General features: G+C 38.8%; 1 protein-coding gene across 1 annotated transcript in view; it reads right to left on the bottom strand.

The window, feature by feature from the left end:
• The window catches only part of HIF1AN (hypoxia inducible factor 1 subunit alpha inhibitor), a 76,250-nt gene that overhangs the window by 18,180 nt on the left and 41,766 nt on the right, over positions 1 to 16,304 (bottom strand). The window lies entirely within an intron of this gene.

The raw sequence follows: 16,304 nt of genomic DNA, 5'->3' as shown, positions 1-16,304 counted from the left end.
GACCTTTCTCTGAGACCCTACTCAACCTACTACCCACTTTTGGCAGGCCCACCTTCAAGAGCAAAGATTAATTGCAAGAAGATAAGCCTTAGGAAAACTCAAGGCCTATCTTCTCCATATAAAGTTCTTAGAGTACAACATCATACCCTAGGGAGGAGGGCAGATCTCACAAGTTTCTATACTGCCCTGAATTAGAAGCCCCACAAATGGTCAAGGATACCCAGTGAATCACAGATATTCCCTGTGCCCCAGGACTCTGTACTTCAGCCTAATATCAACTCTCTGGGAAGGCCTTTCAGCTGATGTTTAGCAGGACTTTGAGACTCTTAAGTGCTGTTTCTCCAGGGTCTTGACCCCTAGACAGCTGCTTGAATGTGGCTCTCAAGGCCACCATAAAATAGCCACCTGGGAGAACACCTAGGCAATTACTCCCCTGCACTTAGCTCCCAGGGAAATTATCATCTGCGGAAGTCCCCTACACAGTATAGAAAGTAGAAGTGCCAGCTGTAAAGTCTTTACTTTGAGCATCAGCATTGTTATTGAGAAAGGCCCCAGCACTTCTTCCTCCGCTGTACCATCCTGAATGTCTGAAAATCACACAAGGATTCAACCCATTTCATTTACAATGAACCCTGGTATGAAGGGATTTTAGCCTCATTTAGCTTCCACATTCAGTATATCCCAAGGTTCCAAAATAAAAGAAAGAGTCATCTCTAAAAAATCAAACTGATATCCATTGAGCTCCTACTAAGTGTCAGACATTTACACCTTTTGAATGATCTCATTTAATCTTTATAGTAACTCTATGAGGTTACCCAAATAACTTTAGGGTCAGAGAGGTTAAGTAACTTGCTAGAGGTCACCTAGCTAGTAAATGGTTGCTGCGGTGGAATTTGAACTTCAGTTTGGCAGGCTCTTGACCACTATTCCCACTCTACAGCCCTTCAGTAAAAGGCCTCTCTGCCAACAAGGACATAGATTCTAAGGCCAACTCATGCAGAGCCAGTGCTTTCTCTGCATGACTGGCCTAAGAAGTAAAATGACCAGGATGTAGATGCCTTCTCCCTGGCTAGCTCCCTGGACAAGTTGCTTACATCTCTGAGCCTCAGATTCCATCCACGCTAATACGCGGACTATCTCCGTCAGGAGGCTGCTACAAGGAAGACATAAAATAATGACATGAAAGCATTTTGTAAAGCATAATATGCTATGCCAACGAAATACTCTAAAAAGCCATACAATTAATTAGCTGAATGTGTCTGCATTTTCCCTGTTGGATTGGGAGCCCTTTCATTGGCTCCCATTGCTCTTAGAATAAAACCCAAAATGCCTACTTGACCAGTGAGGCCTGTACAATATAGCCCTTTGTTTCCTCCCCCTTTCTCAAGTGTTCCAAATTTACTGACTTCTCTGTTCCTATCTCAGGGCCTTTGAACATGCTGTTTTCTCTGCCTGATATATTTCTCACCTCTACCCACAACCCCTACTCCCCACCCCCACTTTGCCTAACTAACTGTTCATCCTGTTAAATGGCAGATAAATTTCCTTGGGGCAGCCTTACATGACTAGGCAAGGTCATTCTATTACACACTCTCATTGCATACCCTGTGCCTTTTTTCCACAGCACTTTGGAACACATTTACTTTATGTGCATAGTGAGGGTGGCCATTAGTGATTGAATATGTGTCTTTCCCATTGGAAGGGAAGCTTGATGAGAGCAAAGACCATATACATTTCACAAGTCCTGTATCCCCAGCACCTGGCAGAGCACTTCACTTGGCACAAAGTAAAGCCTCCACAGATATTTGAACACATTTTAAATATCAGTAAATGCGAGCAGAGACTGCTTTACTCATTTTATCACCGATTAGATGTCCACAGAAATCTGTTATGCTTCAACTCCTTTAGACTGGCATTTCTGAACATGGGGTTGTCCATAGGATAGAAATAGGTGTTATACAACAGAAAGGATTTTAGGGTCAAATAATTTGAGAAACAGGTTAAACAGGTTAAAAGGATTTTAACTTTTTTTTTCCTAACTATAAGACTTCTTAGATCCATGCTTGGGTCCTTGAGAGATGCCAGTGCAAAGCAGAGCCCCCAGCCCAACCATGATCCACACACGGTATGAAGGAGAAATAAACCTTCCTTGCCTTAAACCACTGGATGGGGGTTGTTACAGCCACAAACTTAGTCTACCTTGACTAAGAATACATTGTGCATATATAGTATTTTTGATATTGGAAAATCTATAGATAGGAGGCTAGAAGGTTTCTGGGAACCTAGATAGTCCACTGAGGAGGTGGGTGACCAGGTGACCTCATTTACTAGAGTCATTCTGCCCCACACATGACCAGGGAGACAAAACTATCATCATACAGCAGATGAAAGTTGATTGGTAGTAGGTCAGGCTTTCAAACCAGAAGGCATTTAATCATTGATTGATTAATAAGCTAAATAAACAACATTCATTGGGCACATACCACATGCCAAATACTGTTAGGTGCTAGTACACACCAGTGAACAAGATATAGGTTCTCAGGGCTCAGAGCCCAGGGTGGAAGACATACAAGTAAACAGTCAATTCCAGTATGGTGTTTTAAGAGCTAAAAAGGCACCCAACACAGAGAGAAGGCTCCCAAAGCAGATGTGGGATTGGAGGAGCTTCTTGGAGGAGATGACATCTAAGCTATGATCCAGAGGATAATTTTAAAAGTAGCCACATAAGAAAGGATAGAAGAGCATTCCAAGCAGAGAGAACAAGTTGCTGGAGGTGAAGAATCTGCTCCAGGTTATGGAAGGGACCCAGCAGGAGACAGTGAAGCACCAGGGAGCATAGTGCCTTCTCTAAGGTACGAGGTAAAGGAGAGACCAGACGCAGATATCAGCCGGGAACCTGAGTGAGGAAGAAAAGTAGCGTAAATCTCAGCCAGTAGGTATGATTCAGGTAACAGGATTTAACAGGGCAGGGGCAAATGGGGCCGAGAATGGGAGCAGGGCCTCTTCTTCTAAGGATAAGAGTCACTCAGGAAGCAGGAGAATTGGGGATGGATAGGAGCAAGGAGGGAGGAGGGACTGAAATCCAACATAGGAGGAGCCAGACCTTGACTGTTTTCCTTAGTAGGAGACCAGGACCCCTGCAGTTAGGCAGCTCTGAGGCACAGAGGTGTACAGCTGGTCAGAGGACAGATGATCAGAGAGGGTGGCTAAGAAGGAGGTTTGGGGAAGACCTAAGGCCCCCCAGCTCCAGCCATGGTGCTGCCTGAGTCCATCATGCTCCACTCAGGACTGAGGTGAGAAATTGAAATGGGGAGGTGTTTGGCCCGTGAGCCTTGGCAGCCAAGCTGGTCTGTGGTTCAGCTGCTAGTATGTTTGGGGTCATGAGTTCAGGCACTGAGAGTGTAGCTTTGTTGTTTTCCTTTCATTTTATAATTAAGTTTAAAGATTCCAGCCAGATTCAACTGAAAGAAAAGGAGCCAGGATTGAATTAAAGGGAGGTCAATGTTAATGGTGTTCAGAAGTCTGGAACAGATACAGGAAACAGGACCTACATGTTCCAGTACCAGGTCTAGGTTTCCTCCATCACTCTCTGTGGGCCTCCTCCCCACTACCAACCCCTCTAAGAACATCCAACCCTCTCCTTAGGAACCTCTCTCATTTCCTTTTCAAGGGACACTTTCTCAACTGTAGGAAAATGTCTCCCAACTCTCAGCCTTTCCCTGTCCCCTGCATACTTGCCTGCATTCCTTTGTTCATCCACAAGACAAATACTAGAAATAGCATAGTACAGTGTATAAAGGCATGGATTTTGGAATTGGACAGAAACTCAGCTCTACTACCTAATTGCTATGAGAACTTGGAAGAACTTCATTGAGCTTCAGTTTCCTTATCTATAAAATGGGGATGATAATACTTTCTTCAGGTAATGATTAATTGAGATATGTATAGAAGCATTTAGTGCGATGCCTGGCACTTATTACGCACTCAGTAAGTGTTAGTTATTATTACTGATACTATTAAAATAGAACTTTAAACAACCTGTACTTACCTGGCTCACTGGCTTAAGTGACACCATCAATTCTTTTGTAAAACATACTGACTTATACTCATGGCTCATCAAACCTTCATGGCTAGGATGCAGTGCACTTGCGCTCCCCCATTTGGTTGAATTGCATGCTTACCAAGAGTCATTTGTTTTTAACTCTGCCTGTTTATGCCAGCTGTGCATATTATTCTTATTATATAATTTAACTAAATGTTACATAAACCAATAAAATATGAGTACTAAACTAATGTTGCTGTTTAGAAAGATTCTGTAACAGCGAGTTGCTTAAAAATTTTATCAAATTATGTATTAGTGAGACAACTGAAAAAGAAGGGGAAAATCATTAAAAAATCTAGCATTCTGCATTCAGATAGCTTCTCAAATACTTTCCGGTTTCCAACCCATGTTAAAGAAATCAAAACTGAAAAAGGCAATCAGTGCATTCTGGGTGCTCATGCAAGAGAGATGCTGGTGAAATGCCAATCAGTACACCCCCACACAAAAGAAGGTCTTGGCCCTACAACTAAAAATTAGAGTAGATAGTCTTTTATTTGTTTTAATCTAAAAACAAAACATTTAGGGTATGGAGAGGCAAGTTGAGAGGTGATCTCAGCCCTCAAGAAATATACAGTATAGAGAGGGAAGACAGAAAAGTAAGTTGTTGATCACAGTAGACTATAATGAAGGTTAATGGAGCAGAGGGAGGGGATACCTAACTTGGACAACAGTGCAGAGGCTACCTGGAGGAGGTGGCTCTTGAGCTTGCTCTGTCCTTCCTCACATCTGTCCCTCAACTCCTTTCAAATCGTTCTGCAACATAAAAAGCTGGGACTTGCCCTCCAGCTTTGCCTGATGGCTCCCTTATTCAGGTCCCAGTATCGACAGAATCACAAAGAATGTTAGAGGGGACATGGCTACCCTCCCTGACAATAAGAACCCCAAGGATCTTAGGGATTTGTCATACGTGCATTTATTAAGACCTTCTGTGTTCTGTATATATTTTCAGCTATGCTCCATCTCCCAGGGTGAGGTCTGTAAAGAGCTTGTACAAAACTCTTTTAAAAAAGTAACGTTTTTATTTTAAGATAATTCACATGCAATTGTAGGAAATAATAGAATACTCTTTACCCAGTTCTGACCAATGATAATATCTTACAAAACTATAGCACAGTATCACAACCAGGATATTGACATTGATATAGGGAAGCTACAAGACATTTCTATCACCACAGGGATCTTTCATGTTGCCCTTTTATGGCCATACCCATTTCCCTCCAGCCCCTCACTCCTTCCTTAACCCCTGGCAACCACCAATCTTTTCTCCAATTAAATGATTTCATTACTTCAAGAATATATAAATGGAATCATAGAGTATATATGGGGATTTGGGGATTGGCTTTTTTTTTTTTTTTAACTCAACATAATTCTCTGGAGAGTTATCCAGGTTGTGGTGTATATCAGTAGCTCACTCCTTTTTATTGCTAAGTATTATTCTATAGTGTGAATGTACCACAATTATTTCCCCATTGAAGAGCATTCTCCCATTGAAGGGCATCTGGGTTTGTTTCCAGTTTGGGGTTATTGTGAATAGAGCTGCTATGAACAATGGTGTACTGTGTGGATATAAGTTATTGTGTGGATATAAGTTATCATTTCTCTGGGATATATGCCTACATGTACAATTGCGGCAGGTCATATGAAAAGTGTATATTTAGTTTTTTTAAGTAACTGCAAACTATTTTCTAGAGTGACTATACCATTTTACATTTCCACCAGCTATGTATCATTTCTCTGCACTTTGCCAGCATTTGGTATTGCTTTTTTTAAAAGCCATTTTGAGACATACATAATGATCTCTCATTTTGGTTTTGTTTTTGCATTACTTTTTTTTTTCAAGTAGGCGTCATGCCCAGCATTCAGCCCAACACAGAGCCTAATGCAGGGCTTGAACTCATGATTGTGAGATCAAGACCTGAGCTGAGATCAAGAGTTGGACACTTCACCAACTGAGCCACCCAGGTGCCCCTGGTTTTGCATTACTTTGAATATCTTTTCATGTGATTATTTGCCATATGTATATCTTCTTCAGTGAAATGTCTCTCTTCATGTTTTTAGCCCCATTGCCTAATTGAATTGCTTGTTTGTTTTTACTGTTGAGTTTTAAGAGTTCCTTACATGTTCTATAAACTAATCATTTGTTGGGTATGTGGTTTGCAAATATTTTACCCCAGTTTGTAGTTTGTCTTTTCATCTTCTTAACAGAGTCTTTCACAGAGCTAAAGTGTTAAATTTTTATAGAGTCCAATTTATCAATTTTTCCTTGTATGGATCATACTTTGGGTGTCAAGTCTAAGAACTCTTTGCTTAGTCCTATATCCTGACAATTTCCTATGTTCTTTTCTAAATGTTTTATAATTTTATATTTTACACTTGAGTCTATAATTCATTTTTAATTAATCTTTGTATAAGGTGTGAGACTTAGTTCAAGGTTCTTTTTTTGTTTTTGTTTTTCTTTTTTAACGTATGGATACCCACTTGCTCTAGCATCATTTGTTGAAAAGACTATCTTTCCAGTGTGCCTGGGTGGTTCAGTCAGTTAAACATCTGACTCTTGATTTCAGCTCAGGTCATGATCTCATGGTTATGAGATCTAGTCCCATGTCAGGCTCTGCACTGAGCCTGGGGCCTGCTTAGGATTCTCTCTCTCCCTCTCTCTCTGCACGCCCCCCCCCCCCTTTCTCTCTCTCAAAATAAACATTTTTTAGAAAGAATATCTTTCCTCCATTGAATTGTTTTTGCACCATAAGTTGGGCATATTTGTGTGGTCTACTTCTGGATTCTTTATTCTGTTCCATTGATCTATGTGTCCATACCTCTATCAATACCATATAGTTTTGGTTATTCTTTTAATATAATTTATTGTCAAGTTAGCTAACACACCGTGTGCTCTCGGCTTAAGGAGTAGATTCCCATGATTCATCGCTTACATACAACACCTAGTGCTCATCCCAAGTGCTCTCCTCAATGCCCACCACACATTTTCCCCTACCCCCTACCCCAACCCCCCCAGTAACCCTCAGTTTGTTCTCTGTATTTAAGAGTCTCTTATGGTTTGCCTCCCTCTCTGTTTGAAACTATTTTTCCCTTTCCCTTCCTCCATGGTCTTCTGTTAAGTGTGGAGGTTCCTCAAAAAATTAAAAATAGAATTACCCTACAACCCAGCAATAGCACTACTAGGAATTTATCCAAAGGATACAGGATGCTGATTTATAGGGGCACATGTACACCAATGTTTATAGCAACACTATCAACAATAGCCAAATTATGGAAAGAGCCAAAATGTCCATCTACTGATGAGTGGATAAAGAAGATGTGGTTTATATATACAATGGACTACTACTTGGCAATGAGAAAGAATGAAATATTGCCATTTGCAACAAGATGGATGGAACTGGAGGGTATTATGCTAAGTAAAATAAGTCAGTCAGAGACAGATAGATATCACATGTTTTCACTCATATGTGGAAGTTGACAAACTTAATAGTTTTGATTATTGTAGCTACATAATAAAACTTGAAATTCCACAGATGCTCTCCTCCCACTTTATTCTTCTTTTTCAAAATGTTTTAGCTATTTTAGCTCCTCTGCCTTTTCATACAACTTTAGAATAATCTTGCCTATATTTACAAAAACAAAAACAAAAAACCACCATCTTGCCGGGATTTTCATAAGAATTGTGTTAAACCTATATATCAATTTGAGAACTGACATCTTTAGTCTTCCAACTTGTGAATATGGTTTGTCTCTCCATTAAAAAATATTTTTAAATTTCTTTCATCAGCACTTTGTAGTTTCAGGATACCATTCCTGCCCACATTTTGTTAGATTTACACCTGAGTATTTCATTTTATTTTTGAGCAATTATAAATGGTATTTTAGGGGCACCTGGGTGGCTCAGTCAGTTGAGCATCTGACTCTTGATTTTGGCTTAGGTCATGATCCTAGGATCATGGGATCAAGCTCCCATCGGGCTCCATGCTGAGCGTGGGACCTGCTGAAGGTTCTCTCTCTCACTCTCCCTCTCCACCCCCCCGCCCTCTCTCTCTCTCTCTCTCTCTCTCTCTCAGCACCTAGGTGGCTCAGTCAGTTAAATGTCTAACTTTGGCTCAGGTCATGATCTCGCAGTTTGAGCTCCACATCAGGCTCTGTGTTGACAGCTCAGAGCTGGAGCCTGTTTCAGTTTCTGTGTGTGGCTCTCTCTGTGGCCCTCCCCTGCTTGTGATCTTTCTCTCAAAAATAAATAAAAAAACATTAAAAATTTTTTATTTTAAATAAAAAAAGATTCTCTCTCTCCCTCTGCCCCTCTCCCCCACTCTAAGTAAATAAATAAGTAAATGAATAAATTTTTATTTTTAATTTCAGTGTCCATATATGCATTGCTAGAGTATAGAAATACAATTGATTTTTGTAGAATTTATCTTGCATTCTTCAACTTTGGTAAACTCATGCATTAGTTCTAAAAGGTTTTTGTTTTTTTTGTGTGAGGTCGTTTGCTTTTTTTGTTTTTTAACATTTCTTGGGATTTCCTAAGTAGACAGCAATGTCTTCCTTTCTGATATGTATAGCTCTTATTTCCTTTTCTTGCCTTATTGCCGTAGCTAGAACTTCACGCACTACACTGAATTGGTGGCGAGAGTGAACATCTTTGTCTTGTTCCTGGTCTTAGGGTAAAACATTCAGTCTTTCATCACTTATTGTAATTTTACCTCTAGGATTTTTAAGAATTCTCTTTATCAAATTGAGAAAGTTCCCCTCTATTCCTATTTTTCAGAGTTTTGGGTTTTTTGTTTTTTGTTTTTTTTTGTTTTTTTTTTTGGTTCCTCTCCCTCTCTCCTCCTATTTTTCAGAGTTTTTATCATGAATGGGTGTTGAATTTTGTCAAATATTTTTTCTGCATCAACCAATATGTTCATGTGATTGTCCTTTAGCCTGTGCATAGAGTAGAATGCATTGGTTAGTTTTTAATTAATTGAACCAGACTTTCATGACTAGAATAAACACCAGTTGGTCATAGTGTATAATTCTTTTCACATATTGCTGGATTTAGTTTGCTAGTATTTTCTTAAGGATTTTTGCATCTATATTCATGAGGAATATTGGTGTGTAGTTTTCTCTTTTTGGTACTGTCTTTGTCTAGTGATATCCAAGTAATATTAGCTTCATAAAGTTAATTGGGAAGTGTTACTTCCTTTCCCATTTTCTGGAAGAGAATGTGTAGCTCTGTTCTTTTTTCTTTAAATATTTGGTAGAATTCTCTAGTAAAACTGTCTGGGCCTGGATATATCCTTTATAGGAATTTAAAAATGATTAATTCCACTTCCTTGTTAGAAAATTATTAAAATGACCAATTTCATATTGTGTGAGTTGTGGTAGTTTGTGTTTTTCAGTGTGTTTAAGGTTGTTCATACTATTCACTTATCCAGTTGATGTTTGCAGGGCCTGTAGTGATATTGCTTGTTTCACTCCTGAAATTGGTAATTTGTATCTTCTCTCTTTTTCTTTTGTTGGTCTTGCTAAAGGCTTATCAATTGTATTGATACTTTCAAAGAACCAAATCTTTGTTTCATGGATTTTCTCTATTTTTCTGTTTAAAAATTATTGATTTCTTCTTTTCTCTTTATTATTTTCTTCTTCTGCATGCTTTGTGTTTATTTTGCTTTTCTTTTTCTAAATACCTGATGTAGGAGTTTATAATGTCAAGACTTTTCCTATTTTCTGATGCAAGATTTTAGTGTATACATTTGCCTGTCAGCACTGCTTTAACTGTGGCCCACAAATTTTGATATGTTGTATTTTCATTCAGTTCAATTTATTTTTAAAAATTTCCCTTGAGACTCCCTTTGACTCAGGGATTATTTACACGTGTGTTGTTTTGCTTCCGAGTGCCTGAAGAGTTTATTGTTATTTTTATGTTACAAATTCTTTTAAAAAATTGTAGTCAATGAATGTCCCATGTATTATTTCAGTTCTTTTAAATTTGTTGAGGTTTGTCTTATGGCTCAGGATATGGTCTATCTTGGTGTATGTCCCATGTACACTTGAAAATAATATGCATTCTGCTGTTGTTGGAGTGTTATGTACATGTCAATCAGATCCTGTTGGTTGATAGTGGTATTTAGTTCTATCTAGTTATCCTATCAGTTTTTGAGAGGGGTGTTGAAATCTTCAACTATAATTGTGTATTTGTCTGTTTCTCCTTTCAGTTCTATCAGGTTTTGATTTACATATTTTGCAGTTCTGTTGCTTGGTGCTACAGTGCTACACAGGTAGAACTGTATATCTATCTTCTTGATGAGTTGATCTTTTAATCATTATATCATATCCCTCTCTGTCTCTAGTAATTTTATTTACTCTGAAGTCTGCTTTATCTGCTACTAATATGGCATATGGACTGATACACACATGGAATTCTTCTTTGTTTTAATGTTTTCATGATATATCTTTTTCCATCTTTTGCTTTCTCCACCCCTCCACACACTCTCACTTGCTGTTTCTCTCTATATATTTGTGTGTGTGTGTGTGTGTGTGTGTGTATACACATATACATATATACATATGTATATACATATACACACATATGTATTTAGGTCATGATTTTTAATCATTCTGCCAATGTGTCTTCTAATTTGTGTATTTATACCATTTATAGTTAATGTAATTATTGATCTATTAGAGTCTGATCTCTTATTTTTTGTTTTCTATTTGTTCTGTTTTTCATTTCCATTTTCTTTTCCCTGCCTTTTTGTGGTTACTGGAACACTTTTTAGAATTCCGCTTTAAATTTGTTTTAATGTTTATTTATTTATTTTTGAGAGATAGAGAAACACAAGTGGGGGAAGGGGCAGAGATAGAGGGAAACACAGAATCCAAAGCAGGATCTGAGAGCTCAGAGACTGACACGGGTCTTGAACCCACAAACTGTGAGATCATGACCTGAGCCGAAGTCAGATGCCCAACTGACTGAGCCACCCATGCACCCTTTGGATTCTGCTTTTAGACTTTTGATCTTGGGGTCATGAGTTCAAGTCCCACACTAAATGTAGAGCTTTAAAAAGAAAGGAATTCTGTTTTTATTTCTCTATAGTGTTTTTGAGTGTAACTCTTTTTTTAAATGGCATCTTTAGGTATTACATTAAATATGCAAAACTATCACAGTCTACAAGTGTCATCATTTTACTAGTTTCAGTGAAGTGTACACCTCTTATCTCATTTTACATCCCTTTATCTTCGCCCATTTATAATATAATCATGTAAAACATTTCCGTTCTATGCATATGTAATTTTTGTTTCAACAGTCAAACATAAGTTACAAAACTCAAGAAGAGAAGGAAAATCTACTGTGTTTATGCATATTTTTGCTTACCATATTTTTTATTCCTTTCTGGTGTTTCAAGGTTTCTTCTTTTATCAATTCCTTTGTGTTTAGAGAATTTTCTTTAGCCATTCTTTTAGGGTAAGTCTGCTAGTAACACATTCTCTTAGTTTTCCTTTATCTGCTGATGTCTTGTTTTTCCTTTCATTTCTGAAGGATATTTCCACTGGATACTCTGGATTCAGAGTTCTTTTCTTTTAGCACTTGAAAAAGTTGTGCCACTTCTTTCTTGTCTTCATGGTTTCTGATGAAAAACCCACTGCATTTGAATTGGGTTCTCCTCCAGGTAAGGTGTCACTTCTCTCTCATTACTTTCAAGAGTTTTGTCTTCAGTGTTTAGAATTTTGACTATAATGTGTCTTGGTGTGAGCTTCTTTAGGTTTATCCTGTTTGGAATTCACTCAACTACTTGAATCTGTATGTTTACATCTTTTGCCAAATTCTGGAGAGTTTCTGCCATCTTTGAATGCTTGTTCAGTCCTACTCTCTATTCTCCTTCTGAGACTCCAATGACAAAAATGTTAGATCTTTTGTTATAGTCCTACAGTTTATTTTTGGTATTTTTTTTTTCTCTTTGTTGTTCAGATTGGGTAACTTCTACTGTTTTATCTTCCTCTGTTCTTCTCTATTCTGCTTTCAAGCCCATTCATTGAGGTCTTTAGTTCTGTTATGATATTTTAGAATTCCAAAATTTCTTTTGGTTCTTTATATTTCTATTTCTTTGCTAAGACTTTCTATTTCTGCTAAGACTTTCTATCTTTGCTAAGACTTTTTGTTTTTTCATTTGTTTCAGGTGTGTTCATAATTGTTCATTAAAGCATTTTTTGTGATGTTGTTTCAAAATCTTGTTCTGATAATTCTAACATTTTTGACAACTCAGTGTTGGCATCTATTTCTTTCTTTTTTTTTTCATTCAGTTTGAGATCTTCCTTGTTCTTGGTATGATAAGTGAGTTTTTTATTGAAACTGGGAATTTGGGGTATTATAAGACTCTTGATTTTATTTAAACCTCTGTTTTAGCTGGCTTCCACTGGCACTCCTCTAGCAGAGGCATAGGGAGAACATTTCATTGTTAGTGCAAGGTTGGGTAGAAATCCGGGTTCCCCACTTGGCCTTTCTCCTTATTACTGCTGGGTGGAGGTAAAATCTCCACCTCTCCACTAGGCCTTCTCTGATACCTCCCTGGCTGAGAGGGGTTAGGAGTGCTTTGTTACTGCTATCCACATAGCTTTCATTGACACCATGGAAGGAATGAAAGTCCTTAAACTGTACTAGGCCTCCTCCAACACCACTCCAAAGTAAAGGAGGGTCACCTCATAACTGCTGGGTGGCAGTTGAAGTCCAGGATCCTCATGTGATCTCCACTGACACGTGGGGTGGGGTGGGGAGCTTGTTACCTCTGGCAAGTACAAGGGTTCACACTCTCTACTTGGCCTTCTCTGACACCATCCTGCCAGTGGTTGGAATGCCTCATTACAGCCTACTTAGAAGTCTAGGCTCAGCACTCATCTTTGCTGGCATGGGTGAGAGTGGGGCCACAGATTTTTTTCTGTGGAATTTGGCTGAAGTAGATCAGTTATCGTCTAAAAGCTGTCTCACTTAGTTGCCCTTTTCCTGCTTGTTTGACTAGAGAGAGCAGCTTTCATTACAATTTTTTTGGTATGTGTGTGCTTATTGGTGTTTCTGGGTGGCCAGCTTCCTCAGCTCCACGTCTAAGATAGATGAGGTGGGACAAAAAGAAAACTCAGAGAACTTAATATGTTGTTCCTTGGATTCCAAGGTCCCTAGCTGATCTGCCTTCTTCTCTCCACCTTTCAGACTCTTATGTTTGCTTTATGTGTAACATCCAAGAATTTTAGTTGTGCTTATTGGAAAGAATAAAGGAAAGTATGTCTATTCCACCTATTCTATGCTATCTTTCTAGGATAGAACTTCTTTGATGATTTTGAAACCAACCCACTTGCTGGGTCTTCAGGACCCAGGTACTGTGTAGGCACTTCAGGGGGAGCATAATATATAGATTATAGCTCCTGTATGCCAGGACCTCACCATTTGGTGAGACAGACAGCCACGTCTCATATAGTCTGGCTCATTGTTAACAGCATGGCTTAGAATCAGGACTGAGTCCCAATTCCAGCTCTGCTACATCCAAACTCTGTGACCCTGGGTAAGTAAGTTAACCTCTCTGATACTGTCTTTTCACTTGTAAAACAGGGGAAAGGGGTGCCTGAGGGGCTCAGTCAGTTGAGCGTCCAACTCTTGATATCAACTCAGGTCTTGGTCTCAGTGTTATGAGTTCAAGCCCCACATTAGGCTCCGTGCTGGGCACAGAGCCTACTTAAAAAAAAAAAAAAGAAAGAAAGAAAAAAGAAATCAAAAACAGGGGAAATATTAGCACCAATATCATAGGCTGTTGATGGATTAAATTAAATAAAATAGCGCATGTATATCATTTTGCAGGATGTCATCACATAGCAAATGCTTGGTAAATATTAGTTGTTGCTGTTGTTGCTGCTGCTCTTGTTGTTGTTACAAGGCAGGCTAGGCTAGGTATAATAATTTGTTATTATAGCCTAGTCCTTAGCCTTAGTCCTCTCCAGACAGAGCAGGTCTTTTGGCTTACTCTGTGCCCACTGCCTCTCTCTTCTTATCAACTGTGGGAATCTTTTTAACTTCATGTGGTCTCTTTGAAAGTGTTGAGATGGATGTTGCACATGATGAGGGGGGAGCAGATGTTTACTATTTGTTTTCACTCATTCATTCCCTTATTTATTCATGAATTCCTTTAGCAAATCTTTGTTGAACAATAACCCTGTGGTTGGCAACATGAAGGAACTTACAATCCAGCAGGAGAGGCATCTAAGTAATGATCATTTGGGGCAGACTATGTGCCAAGAAAGATATGATCGGAATACTCTGAGAGCTCGGAAGACAGAGAAATCATATTTGGATAGAAGAACAGGGAGGAATTCATAAGAAGAGTGCATCTGAACTTGACTTCAATAGGTAAACATGGAGGAAGTGCATGAGATGAGCATAGGAAAAGAGAAAAGAAGGTACAAGTTGTCCTTAGAAAACAGAAAATAGTATGGTTTGGCTAGAACATAATGTATTTGTGTGTGGGGGGGTGGTGGATAGAGTCAGAGGTGGCTAATTATTTGGAGAGCTTTGAATATCGGGTGTATCAGTCAGGGTTAGGGTTGACTGCAAGCACCCAAATTACATTAGCTTAAACACATAAAGTTTTATTTTTCTCTAAGTAAAATAACTTCAGAGTTTGGTGATCTGGGGTTGGTTTGGCAGCTCTACTGTCATCAGAGACCCAGGCTCCTTATATCCTTAGCAAGTGCTTCCATCTTTCAAGTTGGTCCAAGATTGGACCATGGTCCAAGATTGCTGCTGGAGCTCCAGCATTCCAGACATGGAGAGAAAGGAAGGGAAGAGAGGCAATCTACCCAGCTATCTGCCTTCTTTATGGAACCTTTATGGAACCTTCAGGAAGTGGCACCCAACAACCTGTATTAATATCTTATTGGCCTGAACTTAGTCACATGGCCTTTTATCTGTGAGAGAAAAACATACCATTTATCTGCTGAGAAAAATAAACTGAAACCTCTGGGCAGATTGCTCCCCTGGATAAGATATAAGTTCTATTACTAAAGATGAAAGTATACAAAGTAGACAACTGGAAGTCTCTTACTAAACCCTTACATCAGAGTAAAGAGTTTAGATGTAATTAATCTGGCAGTGAGAGCCCCGTGGGGGATTGTTTAACAGGAGACTGGCACAATCCAAGCTGCTGACTAGAAAGATTAGCCTGGAACTGTGAAGACTATATTGTAGTAGAAAGAAACTAGAGGCAGAGAGATTAGTAAGTAGGTGATTTCACTGGTCAAGCAGGAAAGGGATGAAGATATGAGATGGAAAGTGAAGGGGACAGAGGGGAGACATATTTCAGGAGTATATTATTAGAGTGGCGGCTGATTGGATGTGATTCTGTGGATTGATTTTGCAATGGGAAACTCAGTCACTTGACCAATAGACATGGAATTGGATGATGGGGCCATTTCTGGAAAGAGGAAAAATCTGAGGAAGAGTTTATTTGGGTCCAGGTGATGATTTTAGTTTGAAACAAGAGATTTAGGCAGAACACTTATGCCAGTGGTTCTCAAAATGTGTGCCCCAAACAGCATAGGCATCACCTGGGAACTTATTAGAAATGCAAATTCTGGGACCACATGCCAGACCTACGGAATCACAAACCGTAGGGTTGGGGCCTAACTACCTGTTAGCACAGTAACACATACGGTATTTTTATATACTAGCAATAAACTATAGGAAATAACATTTTAAAAGATGCCATTTACAACAACATCAAAAAATATTAAACACTTGTTGAGATTAATTTGACTAAAGATATGCAAGACTCATACGCTGAAAACTAAGCAACACTGCTGAGAGAAATTAAAGAAAACCCAAGTAAACAAAGAAATATTATGCCCATGCATTGGAAAATGCAATATTGTTAAGATGTCAATACTCCCCAAATTGATCTATAGATTAAATGCAATCTCAAAATCCCAGCAGGCTGTTTATTTTTAGACACTGACAAATGAATTCTAAAATGCATATGGAAATACAATAGAATAGCCAAAACAATTTTGAAAAAGAACAAAGTTGAAAGGCTTACACTACCTGATTTTAAGACTTATAAAGATGCAGCAATAAAGCATGGTGCTGGTATAAATACAGACAACAGTTCAGTGGAGCAGAATACAGAGTCCAGAAATAAACCCATGTATAAATGATCAATTGATTTTTGAAAAA

The sequence above is a fragment of the Panthera leo genome, chromosome D2, assembly GCF_018350215.1.
Source record: "Panthera leo isolate Ple1 chromosome D2, P.leo_Ple1_pat1.1, whole genome shotgun sequence".
In the NCBI taxonomy this organism is placed as follows: Eukaryota; Metazoa; Chordata; class Mammalia; order Carnivora; family Felidae; genus Panthera; species Panthera leo.
Note: the sequence above shows the minus strand (reverse complement) of the source record. Positions and strands in the feature narration are given on the sequence as shown.